The sequence below is a fragment of the Boleophthalmus pectinirostris genome, unplaced genomic scaffold (assembly GCF_026225935.1).
Source record: "Boleophthalmus pectinirostris isolate CB_2022bp ecotype Guang Dong unplaced genomic scaffold, ASM2622593v1 HiC_scaffold_23, whole genome shotgun sequence".
NCBI lineage: Eukaryota > Metazoa > Chordata > Actinopteri > Gobiiformes > Gobiidae > Boleophthalmus > Boleophthalmus pectinirostris.
In genome coordinates, this window is record NW_026571207.1 from 29,685,494 (window position 1) to 29,703,278 (window position 17,785).

Here is a 17,785-nt window from a genome sequence, read left to right on the forward strand (position 1 = left end):
GATGTAGCCAAGAGTGGTGAGTGGTGATGTGCTTCACTTCAGTGACACGGAGTTCATTAACAATTTTCACCTACTTCAGGGCAGAATAGTGACGTTTATGGCTTGTTGATAATGCGTAGGTCGGATGGATGTGCTTTGGCCGTTCACACTGAAGTCGCATGTCAAAAGATGGGATATATATCAGTTTCAGGAGCACATATCCAAGTGGCCTGGATCGCATTTGAAAAAATCGGATCTGTGTCGTTGACATTAAAAGATCAGATACAGGTCACATAGAAGCCAAAAATTCGGATTTGGGTCACTTCAGGCTGCAGTCTGAACGCAGCCTAAGACTTGGGACTTGACTTGGGCTTGAAGGTCAGTGACTTGGGACTTGACTCGGACTTGAAACTTGTGACTTGAGAAGACTTGATGCTTCTCCTAAAAAACTAACAAAAAAACAAAAATGTTTTTAGAAAATGCTTTTCGCTTTACAATTTAAATGTGGTTCTTAATTTTACAAGAACAAACTTTAACATGTCTCCCCACTTCTGTTTGTTACGTTGGATATAACTGAAGTACTGTGATGTGGTATCCTCAAAAGTACTGCATTATTACACAGTACAATACAGTAAAACAGAGGGAACTGCTAGAACATGGTCCTTCCATTTCAGCGCAGACTACATGACAAAATAACTGTTATTAAGCTCCTTTAAATCTGAATTCTTTCTATTCTGACTGTAATGATTCACACTAAGATCTCGTCAAGAGATTTAAAAAGGAAAAAACTGCATTTGTACAACTACATAAATACTCACATATAAATATACCATGACTTTTTAAGTATAATTTAGCTTAAAATTCATATAAATTGCAAAAATCTAAGCTATATTTGGTATTTTTGTTTAAAGACTCAAACTGACTTGGACTTATGGGCCAGTGACTCAAGACTCAACTTGGACTTGCCTGTATTTGACTTGGGACTTGACTTGGAGTTGAGGTCAAAGACTTGAGACTTGCAAAACAACGACTTGGTCCCAGCTCTGCTACAAACTACTACGCGTAAAACTGGGTAGATCAACAGTGATGGGAAGAATACTTTCATCATACTGAATATCTAAATTAAAAAGTATTTTGTAACCCCAGAGTGTATAAAGAAGTGGACTACGGGAGTGTGGCATCACCCATAGCGTTCGGCTCCAGTCAAATGAAACCCACTGAGGCCGGCAGGTACAGGAGAAAATTTGGAGAAGAGTTCCATATCCAGAATATGAATTTATTTATGGACAAAAGAGCAAAATAAAAACACCAGGATCATGTAGAGCGGGTTAATGACAATAAAGGCTTTCTATTCTTTTCTATTAATATGAACATATTAAAACCAAAATGACAAGACTCACTGCAGTAGCCAGGCTGGCGCCACCTAGTGCTTCCACTCAATTTAATTTCTCTCCAGCGACTAGGTCAGGAATTGGAATACACTAGACGGTTCAGAAAAACCCCGGAAGTGCGAGTTCGGACACCAGGCAATCAGCGAAGAGCCAAACATTCTGTGTTGTCAATGATTCCCAAGAACGAGGATTTAAACCCGGAGTAAAGAGAATGATTGGTGAATTTTATCAAGGGGAAAGACATTATTGCCCTTCTTCCTCCGAGATTTGGGACAAGCTTAATATACCAGTTAGCCCTGTTAGCGGCGCATTACATACGTCATGACCAAATTATTGGTTGAACAAAAAAGTACCCGCCTACTGTCGAGCAAACGAATTCTAACACTGCAAGGAAACCGGCTGATGAGTCAGGCTATCACTGCAGTACTTACAGACAGAAGGGTGACAATTTTTCAATATAAAGTCATTTGGAGTCAGAGTCGATGGAGCTGGAAGCGCGCCAGTGCTCACTACCTATTTGGAAAGTGACGACTAGTAGGTTAGGTATATGTCCATTTATATATACAGTCTGTGTTTGTAATGTATTCTGATACATGGTCCAGTCAGAGTACTGTGTTCTGATTACTTAGAGTACTTTTGCATCAAGTCACATTTAAATTTGTATAAATACTGAACATATGATTAATAAAAGCTTTACATTTGTTATGCATTTCCTATCATCTCACTGGAGAAGGAAAAATCCCATATGCACTCACTCTACCTACAAGGATAGAGGTGCATTGATTCTGCTTTTCCTGTTCTGATAACGACACCAATACTTTGGATTTGTCATAGTACACTCCAGATTTTCTGTTTCTCCCCTGTTATCCCTCCCCCACACTCACAATACTTACCTGCCTCACCTGGAACTGCTGGACAAGCATTTTCAGGAGGAAATCTGCGTCCATATGTTGACGCAAAAGTGTGTGAAATTCGACTGGGTATGTATGCCATTCGACATTTTTGTGTACTGTATGTATGTGATGTAAGAGCGTACGTGACGTGAGCAGATCTGACCAGAGTTTTGTGTCTTGGGCAGTGTAGATGGACACTCTGGAGGTCTCAGGTTTCAGATTTTTGTGTTTTTAAGACCCAAAACGCTGTCACCATCTAAACAAAAGGCACTTCCGATCAAATATTTTGTCGTTTTTACCCGCAAGCATTCTCGTGTGAACAAGCCCTGAGTTCTTCATACTGTCTCTATCGGATTGTCACTTGTTCTACGTGATAAACATTTGCATCGGCCTTTTTTTGAATCTTTTGCCAAGTCTATTTTTGCAGTTTACTTACCTGCTCTGTTTGTCTCTGCTCCAGCACCTCCACCAGCCTGCTTGCCTCTCAGCTCCAGCCATTCCAAACCTTCCTTCCACACCTACCTGCTCCAATTCTTGCAATATACCTCAATTACTGTAAATAAATCATTATTAAACCTTCATTGGGTTTTTGTCTGCTTTTGGGTCCTCACCTTGTTGAGATGTGACACTATTTAAGTCTCTGCTGATACCTGATATCAACTGACACAAGAGCAGTGAAAACATAATTTATTTCCTTTAAACAGAAATGGCATAAGGTTAAAAAAAAAAAAGATCCAAATGTGTTTTGTAGATGTTATTTATAATTTAAAGTAATCACAGAACATCTTAAGACATACAAGTTTACCATTATGAGACATTTTGGGCCAACACTGACCAGTCATCTGATCATCTTGACACTTTGAAGTGATATTTTCACCAAAATTTTCAATATCGCCACCAGTATAATATCAGTGCATGCCTATATAAAAGGAGTGAGAGTGTCTAATTTAGTTTGAAGCCTAAATTGTGAGATAAAATACCAGAATGTCTTCCTCTAATTTTAAAAAAGTATTCTGCATGGCACCGAATGAAAAAGTAACTGTACCAGAATACAGTTGATCAAAATTAGTACTCTATGCGTTTTCTTGATAATTTTTTTCAGTTAGTTCCCAACAGTGATCGTGGATGGCCAGACAATGGGATTGGTACAAGCAAACAATAATGAAGTTTGCAGCCAAGAAATGCCCTGTTCTGGTAATTCAGAGCAACTGTCAAACTATATGTCGTCAAAATGTCCCCATTGAAAGCATTTTAACTGGACATAGACAAAATACAATATTGTTGTTTTGGTTTTTTTTCTTTGACAAATTGGCTTTCATTGATTGTTTGCTTTGGCAGTCCTCCTGACTTGCAGATTTTCCAAACAGTGCCCTGGATAGAGGCCAGTCAAAAATGCTAGCACAGTGAAAAACTATAAAGGGACAGTTTTTATTCCCAAATCCTTCAGTCTCGTGCTCTCATGCTCTGGTTTGGTTGATGGAAGTCCTTTAAAAGTGTTAATGCAGTCTAAGCAAACTTTGGGGAACAAGCTATAGAACAGGCAGAAATATGTTGACAGACAAGCATACATCTTCAGATTTATGCATAAAGTTATAGGCTCCATAACTGCCATATCTCAATACTTGACAGGAATGACATAAATTCAGTGCAGTTTCTAACTTTGTGGAGAATTTATGTACAAGTTTGTATGGTAGGGTGTGGGGCATTTGCCATCACACAATAACATTTTTATTATATTTAACATTTATTTCACCAGGAAAAATCCCATTGAGATTAAAACCTCTTTTTCAAGAGAGTCCTGGCCAAGAAGCAGCAGTTTAAAGACCCATCAAAATAACTCTTTTCACATTGTATCTTCTGCACATATACAAGCACAATTTGGGTTTTGGAACATCCATTACACAATAGTTATGAAATCTTACTGATTTCTTGGAGGCAATCACAGACCAGGAACTATGAAACACCAGCTATTGCTCATCCCCCCGTCCGTCCTGAGAAAGCACAGGTTCCGCCCTCCAAACGTGATGTAGGCTCTGAGTGAGCCGCCCTTCCTCCGCCCATCTCAGGGAAGGAGGGGGAAACAGGCATGCGCCCTGTGGCGTAAGTGTACAGCCCTGCAGCCACACAACCCGTTTAGCGGTCTGATAGCGGCAGGAATAAACTTTTATTCATCATAGCGCTACAGCGCGTTCAGCCGCATGTGTTGGACCCAGAATCGGACAACGACTTGGAGGTGCTCGATGCGCAAGCACCGCGTCGGCACCAGCTGAACATTACTGATTGGTATTATTGATAAGTATTAATAAATGCTAGTAAATAAACTCATTATATCGTGTACACTGCAGTGTAGAACAATGAGCTTATGCTGTCGCTTTTGTTTAGGTGTTCATGTGGAAATTGTCAGCCAATGCTTGGTGGAGGCAGGGCAGAGGTGGTGGAGCGGGGAAGGGGGGCAGGTGTGAAGCTCTTTCTGCTACGTCAAACTCTTCAGAGGTGTAGCTGGCCGAGTCATCATTGTAGCAACTTTAGTTCGTTGTCACATGGGAGGGCAGCAGAAATACGCTGCAATTTGTTAACAAACATCGAATCAATCTAAAAAACACTTTGGCAACATATACAAGGCCCACACATCACTCTTAGAATATAGAAAGCTCTGAAAAGTTGATTTTGCATGAGATGGCCCTTTAACATGTAGTTTCAACACAAACAACAATACAAAAAACAACTGCACAATATTGAGGCTGTTTTTTCTGCTTTCAGTTTAGATTTAAAAGCATATAGGTAATTCATTCATTTATTCTTAGATTTAGATTATTATTATTTAACATTTACTTGTCTTGCATTCTCACCTCACAGTAAGAAGATTTCAGGTTTGACTCCCTTGTGGTCCAGATCTATCTGTGCAGAGTTAGTTGGGCCCCTCTATATGACTTGGGGCCCGGTGATGTCCAAACTATAGCCCAGAGTCCAATTCCAGCTCTCTGACAAATTCTTCTTGGCTCTTAAACTTAAAGGTGCATAATGTTAGTTTTTTTTTTGCTGGGGGTCTGTCACCTGCTTGTTTCTATTGATATGTCATTGCTCTGCCTGAAAATGTTCACAATATGACAATAAACAGCTCTACCTTATGTTTGTTCAATTACATGTGTTTTTTGTTGCTCAAAAATACAAAATAATAATAATAATAATCATCATCATAAAAACATTTGATGGACCACCAACCAGAAATGTTGGACCTTTAATGTCCACCTGGGCCTGTAAGTTACCAGGAACAAAATGTAGTCCATTTCCTCGCAAATTGGTGTGAATTATAATAAGTAGTAAACATCACTGCATGTTCAAAAATCCTCTATCTTCATAACCTCAATAACAAAAAAATTAAAAAGCCAGAATACATCAGTGAAGGAAGAATCAAACTACTCCTACACACACCAATATGAATTATTCACAGTTTTGACCACCAGTTTGCCTGCCTGCCTTCTATATATTTTAAAATAGTGGCCCACGATGAAAAAGTTTGGAAACCCTTGACTTAAATCTCATAACTGCTCTTCCCTTCCCACCCAAACCAGCCAAATCCAACCACAACCACATCAGTTAAAGGGCCAGTATGACACTATATTCTGATCTATGTTGTAATGTTATTTCCCCACCACAAACAGACCTGGAGCTGTGTTTTGTTTCATTCACACATGTTTAACACACAGACTCTGCATAGAGTTATTCTCTCATACTGAAAACAGTCTATTCCTCCTTGTGATGTCATGAGGTAATACAGGAACTGCCCCACTCGATTTCTAAACTCCATACACCTTCACTAGAATCATTTGGATAATTTCAGCCCTGGAATTGCCAATATCTGAAGGTAAAAAAAGGTGAAAAAAGGTAAAAGAGCTTGGGAGATGTAGACAGGCTAATATCCATCCATCCATTTTCTTCCGCTTATCCAGGGTCAGGCCCCAGGGACTCCCAGACTTTCTTCACCCCGGACTCTTCCTCCAGCTCCTTCAGGGGGGACCCCAAGGCGTTCCAAGGCCAGCCAAGAGACATAGTCCCTCCAGCGTGTCCTGGGTCTTCCTGGAGCCCCCTTCCAGTGGGACATGGCCGACATCTGAAACAGATGCCTGAGTCACCTCAACTGGCTCTTCTTGATGTGGAGGAGCAGCGGCTCTACTCCAAGCTCCTCCCGTGTGACTGAGCTCCTCACCCTATCTCTAAGGGAGTACCCAGCCACCCTGCAGAGGAAACTCATTTCGACCGCTTGTGTCTGCAATCTTGTTCTTTCGGTCATTACCCAGAGCTCATGACCATAAGTGAGGGTGGGAACGAAAACTGACCGGTTCGACACAGCAACTACATCATTCATGAATAAGACCCTGAGATACTTGAACTCCTCCACTTGAGGCAGGAATTTTTTACCCACTCGGAGAGGGCAAGCCACCTTTTTCCAGTATATCATGACCTCAGATTTGAAGGAGCTGATCTTCACCCCAGTCGCCCCAGTATGCTGCAGGTCCTGGTTCGATGGAGCCATTAGGACAACATCATTTGCAAACAGCAGAGACGAGATCCTGTGGTGCCCAAACCAGACCCCCTCTGGCCCCTAGCTGCACCTAGAAATTCTGTCCATAAATACGATGAACAGAACCGGTGACAAAGGGCAGCTCTGGTGGAGTCCAACATGCACCAGGAACAGGTTTGACTTACTGCCGGCAATGCGAACACAGCTCCTGCTCCAGTCATACAGGGACCGGACAGCCCTTAGCAAAGGGCTCCAAATCCCATACTCCCAGAGCACCCCCCACAGGACACCACGAGGGACATGGTCGAATGCCTTCTCCAGATCCACAAAGCACATGTGGACTGGTTGGGCAAACTCCCATGATCCCTTAAGCACCTGATGGAGTGTGTAAAGCTGGTCCAGTGTTCTGTGGTCGGGACAAAAACCACACTGCTCCTCCTGAATCCAAGGTTAATAAATAATAGACAGGCTAATAAATGTATGTTTTTGATCAGGTAACAACATTCTAATATGGCTAAAAGCTCATAAGAGCCAGTGTTGCATAATACAGGACCTTCAGCATAAATGTAAAAGTATAACATAATCTGTCTGTCTGGTTTCCTTTGCACTCGCCTCTAAACATCTGCTTTTTTCAAGCCTGGCTGCGGCGCGCCCTAGTGGGAGAGGGGTGGGGGTTTGTTCACAGATGATGGCTCCTCCTCAGTGTTTATGTCTCTGGTACATTAACTGCTGTGCAAAGTTCAATACCGTGACGTCCGAACAAAACCACTGTCCTTCTGCAGAGTCTGTTTTCACACAAAGCTCCTATCTCCACAACATTCAAATGACTTCCTCCTCAAAGGTCAGCCACGTCCATTACGCACACCAGATACACCAGGCCCCACCCCCTCCTGCTTTGTTTGTGCCGCCCCTCCCAACTGGAAAATACTGATCACAACGGAGAGTATAGTAGCAGGGGAATGCTTTCAAAACATATGGAATGCATAACGGCAGAATACAATAGTTTTCATTAAGTGCCCATATTATGCTGTTTTCTGATACTGTTTCTCATCAAAAATGTACCCGGAGCTGTGTTTTGTTTCATTCACATGTTTAACACTTAAAATTCAGCAAATTTAGGCTGAGTTCTTCTCTTAAACAGAAACTGATGGCATGTATTAATACAGGAAGTACTTCAGTGTTTTTTTTTTTTTTGTAAACTCCATACTAGAATCATTTGGATCATTTCAGCCCTACAATTGACAATTTCGACTAAACAAAAGATAAAAGGTAGCTGTTAACTATTGCTTCATGACATCACAATGTGGAACAGAGCATTTTAAGCTTTGGAGATGTAAACAACCTAATAATGCAGGATTACTCATGCATGTGTGAATGAAACAAAACACAACTCCAGGTCTGTTTTTAAGGAAGAAACAACATGACTAAAAGCTCACAAGAGTCATTTTTGCTTAATATAGGACCTTTAATACACATAAACAATATAAGAATATCTGCAGTAGAAAACTTTTAGACCAGTACAATGATGGATTTTCAGTTTGTGGAAATCAGATAAAGTTGTGATTTAGTTTTCAGAACTTTGGCAATAATTTTTAGACCTTAAGGGCGATGGAAAATGAAAATGGTTAAAGTGCAGTACTGTACTTATGTGTGGTTGAGATGAGATTCAGTATAAATAAAATGAGATAAAATAAAACTTATATGAAATTTATTGATCCAAGGGGGTACAATGCCTCCAAAAATACAGCATACAGAAAACAATTCTTAAAGCTATGGCATTGGGATCGAAGACAATATGATATTCAACTTATATTTGCATTTAGGTTTATTGCTTTAAAGGTCCTATATTACACAAAATTGACTCTTGTGAGCTTTAAGCCATGTTATAATGTTAGTTGTGTTTCGTTTCATTCACACATGTTTGAGTAATCCTTTTATAAAGCTCAAAATGCTCTGTTCTACCTTGTGATGTCATGTTGTGGTGTTATACCTTTTGCCTTTAATTCAATAAAGAGTGACTATTCTAGGGCTGAAATTATCCATATGTTTCTAAGGTGTACGGAGTTTAAAAACACAGTAAAGCACTTCTTGTATCACTACATGACATCACAAGGTAGAACAAAATGTTTTCAGTTTGACAGAACTTAGCCTAAATATGCAGGGTTTGTGTGTTAAACATGTACATTTGTGATGAGGAAACATTATAACATAGATGAGAAATCATTATAACATAGATCAGAAAATAGCGTAATATGTGCCAAAGCATGAATTTGATTGGCCTGTGCTCAAATCCGAACTGTAATTTGAGGTGGTTGCATTACTGTCAGATCAGTACTTTCACAAAAGCTTTGTCAGGCCAAAAACTATTTCATCTTGTTCTTGAGGCCCAATCTCAGTAAGTGGGGAATGGGTTACACTCCTGGCCACAGAAAAACAACAACTCACTCTCACATTTATTTAATACATGTTTTTTGGTCTTCTTATGTCATATTTATATGCAGGTGTTAATACTCTGATTTTAAAGGATTGTCATATTAGTTATTTCTCTATCTGTTAACCATCACCATAAACTGTTTATTTGGTCAGTATATTGCATGTTAATGGTGCATTGTGTAACTTTTCTGATGGAGGGTCCACCATCTGTTTGTCTCCATGTTGATGTTATTCCACAGCATGGCACTAAACACACACTGTATACCTCATCCGTAAACCACTGTAATCTAACACTGGTGTTTAGAGGCAGAGGTGAATGACATGTCTTGCCCAAGGACACAAAAACAGTGTGCACTTGTCCAAATAGCGTGGATAAGTGCTCCAACAACCAAGCTGCATCTTCACTCTACCTGGCTATCAAAGGGCTTGTCTGTGTTATAATGTTGTTTTCTCATCACAAACATACTTGGATTTGTGTTTTGTTTCATTCACACAAACCCTGCATATTTAGACTGAGTTATTTTCTCAAAACAGAAAACAGGAAGAGCTCCACTGTGTTTTCATAATCTTTACACTTTCACTAGATCCATTTGAATAATTTCAGCCCTGGAATTGCCAGTCTGTACTGAACTAAATATAAAAGGGAGTTGTGAACTTGAAAATTACCTCTTCATGACAGACAGACAGATGTAGACAAACTAAAAGGTTTACTCAGACATGCGTGAATGAAACAAAACTCAACTCCAGGTATGTTTTGGATGAGGTAAAAGCATTATAACATGACTTAAAGTTTAAACAGTAAATTTCACATAATATAGGATCTTTAAACTCAATGTAGCCAAAAGTTGTACTCAAGTAATAAAATAATATTACTCAAGTAGGCTTTAAGTACAAAGTAGTGATCCAAGAAACCACTCAAGCACGAGTAAAATACGTATTTGGGGGGGGTATTTGAGGGAGTAACTGCTAGGACATAACATCTGATTTATATCTCAAAGCTTAAGTAATTGAAAGGGCAAAACATTGAATAATGCATGGAATTCTGTATTTACAAAGGTTAGACCGTAAAAATAAGAAAAAATAGGTGCAGAGCAGAAAACACAAATCAAATAATTAACATTGTCAATATAAAGCTTTGTCACTTGTAGACATATTGACAGGGGGAAGAGTAATCAAAACGTTTATCCAAGTAAGAGTACTACATTGTAAAATATATTACTCAAGTAGAAGTGGCGTTTATCTTAAAACTACACTGAGAAACGCTAGTTACTCGGGTAAATATACTTGAGTAAATGTAACCAAGTGTTCAAGTTATTTAATTTTGTCTGTATTAAGCTTTTGTCACGTGTAGAGTTATTTACAGTGTAAAGAGTAACCAAAACTTTTATCCAATTAAGAGAACTGTTACACTCTAAAATATATTATTAAGCAGAAGCAAAGTATTCTGTGTTGAAATTATTCTGAGAAGTACAAGTGTAATTCGAAGTAGTGATCTGAAGGTTGGCGGTTCTGATCCCGCTCTCGACATAAACATCTCTGGTAGAGCGGTCAAATCCACTGACCCACAGGTTGACAGTGCAATTCTAGTTCCCATGAATGAATGCTGTTGTTGTGTTCTTAGGCAAAACACTTAACCCCCTCATCCCCAGTGTCTGCGTACAGTGGTGTATGAATATGTGTGAATGGATGAGTGGTTTCTTGATGTAAAGCTCTTTAATGGCATTGAAGGTGGAAAAGAGCTGTTTAAAAATGTGACCACTAACCATTTTTACCATTATGATGAGGTTACTTAAGTAAATGTAAAACGAGTGCTACCCACCACCAGTTAAAAGATCAATTAACTCTTTCAAAGTTAAAGGACCCATATTACACTATTTTCTGATCTATGTTATAATGTTGTTTCCTCATCGCAAACATACGAAAGCCGAGAGGGGTCACAACAAACGCAAACGCCGCAACAAATACAAATGCGACAACACAACAAAAAGCCACAACAAACCAAAAAAAGCCACAACAAACCAAAAAAAGCCACAACGGAAATGACCACGGGACTCTATTTTAATGCAAACGCCACAACACAAATGCAAATGCCGCAACACATTAAAAAGCCACAACACATCAAAAAGCCACAACGGAAGTGACCGCAGGACTCTATTTTCCGACGGACCGATCAAGCGGCAAGTGAAGAAGAATTACAACATGAAAAGTAAAGAAACAGAGAAGTTGGAAATGTAAGTAAAAGTGATTTATTGTTTTATGATTATTCGTTTCACGTTGTAGTTCTTCTTCTTCACTTGCCGCTTGATTGGTCCGTCAGAAAATAGAGTCCCGCGGTCACTTCTGTTGTGGCTTTTTAATGTGTTGCAGCATTTGCATTTCTGTTGTGGCTTTTTTTGGTGTGTTGTGGCTTTTTTTTGGTTTGTTGTGGCTTTTTTTGGTTTGTTGTGGCTTTTTGTTGTGTTGTCGCATTTGTATTTGTTGTGGCGTTTGCGTTTGTTGTGACCCCCTCGGCTTCCGTACAAACATTCCTGGAGTTGTGCTTTGTTTCATTCACACATAAATCCTGCATATTTACTCTGAGTTTTTTCTCAAACTGAAAACTCTCATGTGCTCCACTGTATTTTTAAACTCCATATAGCTTCACTAGAATTATTTGGATGAGTTCAGCCCTGGAATTGCCAAACTCTACTAAACTAAGGCCCCGTCCACATTAGTACGTATTCGAGTCGTTTTTGCTGTGGATGCAGTGTTCATCCACACTAATTCGATTGAAAACGGCTCCAGAGACAGAACAATCTGGTGCCGCCACATCCCACAAATTCATCTGAGTACGGATCAGATCTGGCACCGTGCTGGCACATGCTGATGTAGGTCTATGCACCATGAAGTAATTCCCCTAAACCTAAAACGAATATATGTCCATTCATATATACTATGCGTATGACCTGCAGACGTATAATCTCTGAAAAGTTTAACACGAACCATCTCCCACGTGATAGAAGCACAGAACAGGCTCACCATCAGCAGAACACCCCTCTGTCACAGAAATAACACATAAAATCCACTAAGTCGTGCCCTTTAATCCGACAGAAGCTGAACCGCATCAAGGCAAGGCAAGGCAAGTTTATTTGTATAGCACAATTCGTACACAAAGTAATTCAAAGTGCTTTACAGAGCATCAGCGCACAATAACAAGCTGTTTCTTGAGCACTTAGTTTATGCAAATTAGTGATGTGGTTTTAAGATTAGTTTCTGTAAAACATAAACAAATATGCTCAAAGCTATGTGGATAGGGAACGATTGCGGACACAGAAACAATGTGTCTGGACACAGATCGTTTCTGATATGGTGATGCGGTGATTCGTTTCAATGTAAACGTAGTGTAAAAGGTAGCTGTTAAACTACCACTATATGACATCACAAGGTGGAACAGAGCATTTTGAGCTTTAGACATGCAGAAAGACTAATGCAAAATAATCCAGTATTACTCAAACATGTCTGAATGAAACAACACACAACTCTAAGTATGTTTTTGAGGAGGTAACAGCATTATAACATGGCTTAAAGCTCACAAGAGTACATTTTGCAGAAGATAGAACCTTTAAATGTTGTCATTCTGCCCACGTTTCATTAAGCTTCTGTATTTGAGCCTGTTTCTCCACAGTCCTACAATCTCCTGTCTGAAATGAGGTATCGATAAGTGCAGTGGAGTGAGCCATTTCAAAGGAACTACAGTATCGATCTTTGTAAAAGTTTATCTGATCTTTTGTGACCAAACTGCCCTGTAGAGTAGAGGCACTTTGCCTTCATGTGGTCCTTGAGCCTGTCCCCAGCTCTCACTCAGTGTCATTGGCGGAGCAGTGGAGCGTGTCTCTGTGATCAGACTCTGAGCTTCGTTAATGGTTGTGTTAGATACTGCCCGCTGCTCAGCCTCTCCCACATGAAAGGGATAATTACAGCATTATTTCATCCTCGGCACTGGTGGCTTTGCTGGCCCTCTTCACTGGTCTGGAGGAGAGATACTGTCTGGCTACTTTTTTTTCTCTCTCTTTCTTTCTGTCATGTCATCAGCTAATTTATTTGGAATAGAGTTATTTATTTATTTGACAGGGACAGTGCAGTCATACATAGTCACTGGGCAAGCACGCAGCTGATCCTATGGACTATGACTAGAGTGACCAGAATTTCAAAATCAAAAACTGGGACACTCTCGGTTTGTGGTGGTTGGTAATAATAAAATTGTGAAACGAGTGCTTAATTAAGGAAAATGGCCTATTCATGATGAACATGTGAGTCAGTATAGTCACATTTTCTTTGTGTTTTGGTCATTTTTAAGCAGGTTTTCTGTATTTTACCTAAACAAATGTCAATATATGTCTCTCTTTACTGATGGCAGGTATAAAATTGGTTAAAAATAGGGACACCAGGGACATTTCTTGCAGGAAACTGGGACAAATCAATGGTTTTGGCTAAATCTGCAGGGACAGGGGACACAGGGTAAATAGGGACATCTGGTTACCCTGTACCAGAGGTGGGGACTTGCAAGTCATAACTTGGACTTGAGTCAGACTTGAGTCACTATTTTTAGGACTTGAGACTTGACTTGATAAAATGGACTAAAGCTCAGGACTCGACTTGGACTTGAAGGTCAGTGACTTGGGACTTCACTCAGACTTGATACTTGTGACTTGAGAAGACTTGATGCTACTCCTACAAAAATATATGTTTTTAGAAAATGCTTTTCTCCTCTTACAGCTGATAAATGCAGCACTTCATTTTACAGGAACAAACTGGAACATGTCCCTCCCATTTCTCTGTTTGTTACCTTGGACTTTGAACTAAAGTTCTGTGAGATGGTATCCTCAAATGTACTACAGTACAATACAGTACAATACAGTACAATACAGTAAAACAGAAGGAACTACAAACAACATGGTCCTTCCATTTCAGTGCTTCAGCGCAGTGTGTTATTTAGCACTTTTAAATATGAATTCTTTCTTTTCTGTCTGTAATGATTCACACTAAGATCTTGTCAAGACATTTAAAAAGGGGGGAAAATGCATTTCTACAACGTGTAAATAAATACTCATAAACAAATATTCCATCACTTTTTAAGTACAGTTTAGTTTAAAATCATATAAAAAATTTAAAAATCAAAGCTATACTGTATATGGTACTTTTTGGTTGACTTGAAATGACTTGAAACTCAAAGCAGGCGACTTGAACTTGACTTGGACTTATGGGCCAGTGACTCGAGACTTGACTTGGACTTGCCTGTTTTTGACTTAGGACTTGACTCAGACTTGAGGTCAAAGATTTGAGACTTATTTGAGACTTGCAAAACATCGACTTGGTTCCAGCTCTGTCCCATACTAAACTGATATACGATATACTAGTATGTGCTCGTACGACTGTGTAGCCAGTGCAACTCCTGTCGCTGGTCGGTCTTTTCCTACACAAATCAGTTGAAAACAGTTTAAAAGCACACACATATTTATAAGAGTGGAGTTTCATGTTTCAAATGCACTCGGCAGCCTCACTGTTGGCGTCACTACTTCCTGTCCAATTTTCCAATCTATGAGGTTGAGTCATGTTCAAATGAATATATATTTAAAGATAAGGTTTTGGACAGTGAGTTGTGTGTAGATGTGGCTGACAACATGCATAAAAACTACACAAATTAAATGAATAGTTCAGTATGTCACAGTGTTAAAGCTAATGCTGCTTTTGAGGCATAATAAATATCAAAACAACATCACCAACTGAAGAATTCTATGTATAAAAGTAATCATGCAGTCTTTATATTAATTAATTTGAATATGTTGCTTATTTTATATTTTACAAACACATTTTTAACCTGGACTTGAGCCTCTAAGTGAACAGCTTAAGTTCTGTTCTGCTCTTCAGTTCAGGGGGTAGTCAGTTCCATAGTTTGCAATACTGAGATAAAAAGGCTGACTATCCAAATGTGCTTCTGCAGTGTGGGATTGTACAGTTATTACTGGAGGTGCTTCTGGTGACTGTGGGTGTACGAGTGCTTGTGGTGAAAAGGATTAGTTTATTGCACTTTTCACATTAGTATGAAATCGGGAAAGGTGGTTATAACTTAGAAAATGACTTGGTCCATACAGAATGTTTGATTTTGTCTGAAGTCAGAAGCTAAGCAGGATCGGGCATGGTGAGGTTAGGTGACTTTATTTGCCATCTGTAGTTAAAAACACATTGAGGACAAAAAAAATTTAAAAAAATCCACAAAACACTCAACCATTAAAAACCAACCACACGAGCAAACTTTAGATAAACAAATACAACACTGTGAAATCAACACGCTACAAAGATTAAGTAGCCAAAGTATTTCATTCGTACTTGACACACATTTCCCAATATGAATGATATGTGTGAGTGACGGATTGGTGGATGGAGAGGCTGAAGTGAATAAACAATGAGATTTGAGTGTCCATACAAATTAAAATGATTCTTCTAGCTCAAGGACAAGGAAATGATTGAAAGATCTTCTTATGAGATGACAACTCTGCCATTGCCCTTTTAGCTTTTTTACAGGATTTACACTTGAAATAAAATACATTTCAGTGGTAGAAGTATCCAATATTCTTTTTTTAAAACAGGAAATACACTTTAGCTGCTTCCTGTCAGAACGCTGTGAATAAGATCTTTCCCTTCACTTTTATATGAGCTATAGTTTGGACTGAAATGTGTAAAACTTCCAAGGTTCAGAAGCAAAAAGAATGGTTTTGTGAAACTCCCACACACTGAGAAAGGTGGTCTCAAGGTGTTATATTATTCTCTATAGAAATGATAGTGGTGCCCACGTAGAACCAGGAAGAAAAAGACCAAATCGAAAGCAGATATAAGATAACATATACTGCAATACAAGGATAAGCAACATTTCTTAGGGCCTGTTTACACGAGAACGCTAACGGGGAAAAACTTCAAAATATTTTATCGGAAGTGCCTTTTGTTTTTGGGGCTTAAAAACACAAAAATCTGAAACCACCCTCGTGACTAGAAAAGTTGAATACTCTCCGCCATAGCGTTTCCGTCTACACTGCCCAAGATGCAAAACTCTGGTCAGATCTGCTCACGTCACATACACGTTTCCGTCACATACACCGCCACGTAGCGTCACCACCGAGCCGAGTGGCATGCATACCCTCGAATTCATGCAGATTTCCTCCCGAAAATGCTCGTCTAAACACAGAATAAAAAGTGAAGATGTGATGCCACTTTTACATCTTCTGTTCAGACCTACAAATCTGAAGTACCTCACGCAAAAACCAAGTACCCTAAATGCCCATATTAAGCTATTTTCTGATCTATGATATAATGTTGTTTCCTCATCACAAGCAGACCTTTAGTTATGTTGTGGTGTGTGTTGTGCATATTTACAATGAGTTCTTCTCTCAAACAGAAAACACTCTGTTCCACCTTGTGATGTCATGTGGTAAAACAGGAAGTCCACCATTGTGGTTTTTAAACTTCATGCACCTCGACTAGAATCATATGGATCATTTCAGACTTGGAATTGCTAATCTGTACTGAAAAAAGGTTAAATGTAGCTGTTAACTGAAAACTACCAACATCACAAGGGGGAAGAGAACATTTTGAGCTCTGAAGTTGTAGACACACACACTGTAAAATCTAACACTAGGGTTAAATTGCATTCAGCTAGTTTACTTTACTTACAGCTACAAATTTGTAGATCTTATTGTAGTAAAGTAACAGTTACTTTCAGGGCAAAAATAGCACATGACTTGGGTCTAATTGAATGAGACAAGCAATTTCAGCAGTGACGTATTATTGCCAAGAGTCCAGCTCCATTCCCCAGTCTGTTCCGGGCCTCCTTTTGCTTCCTCCCTGTTTTTTCCTAGAGCTGCCCCTCATTCCCTGATCATCCAAAATATGCTACATAGGTCTCCAGGAGGAATAGCTGATACCTAAGGTCAATTAAATACAATTAATCAATGAACCTGCCCAGGGAGTACAAGTGAAAATTTGCACTGATGCTACAACCTGGTAAAATGCATCTCTCCCATTAAAAGTGAATGTAAATTGTGCACTGTCCCTGTCTCATTAAATAAATAAACTAACTATCCTAAGGCTGTCTCTGTATCCTCCCTCTGTTCATTCATGTGCCAGATTACACATGTATATCTGTTTTGTTTCTTGAGACCTGAGATTTTTTGAGCCCTAAGTGTAGGGGTCTTGGTTGAGTTGACATGGAATGATCAAGCTGTACTAATTTATTGTTACACATGTTAAGATATGTTTTGAGCTTAAGCTGAACAAAAGTTTTACTACATTTTTTGAAAGACTAATAAATATTCAAATCTGTGTGTACCTGATGCAGATCTAAATGGCATTATTCTACAATAGAACCTGTTTTTACTCTAACTGATGAACATTTTCTTGCAAAGTTCAAGGCAATCGGTGTCCATGGTTTTACCAAGTAAGATGAAATTACTCTTAAAGTGCAGGTTACTTGCTCAATTCAAGGCAATCAGTGTTTGGTTTTATCAAGTAAGGTTAACGTACTCTTAAAGTAAAGG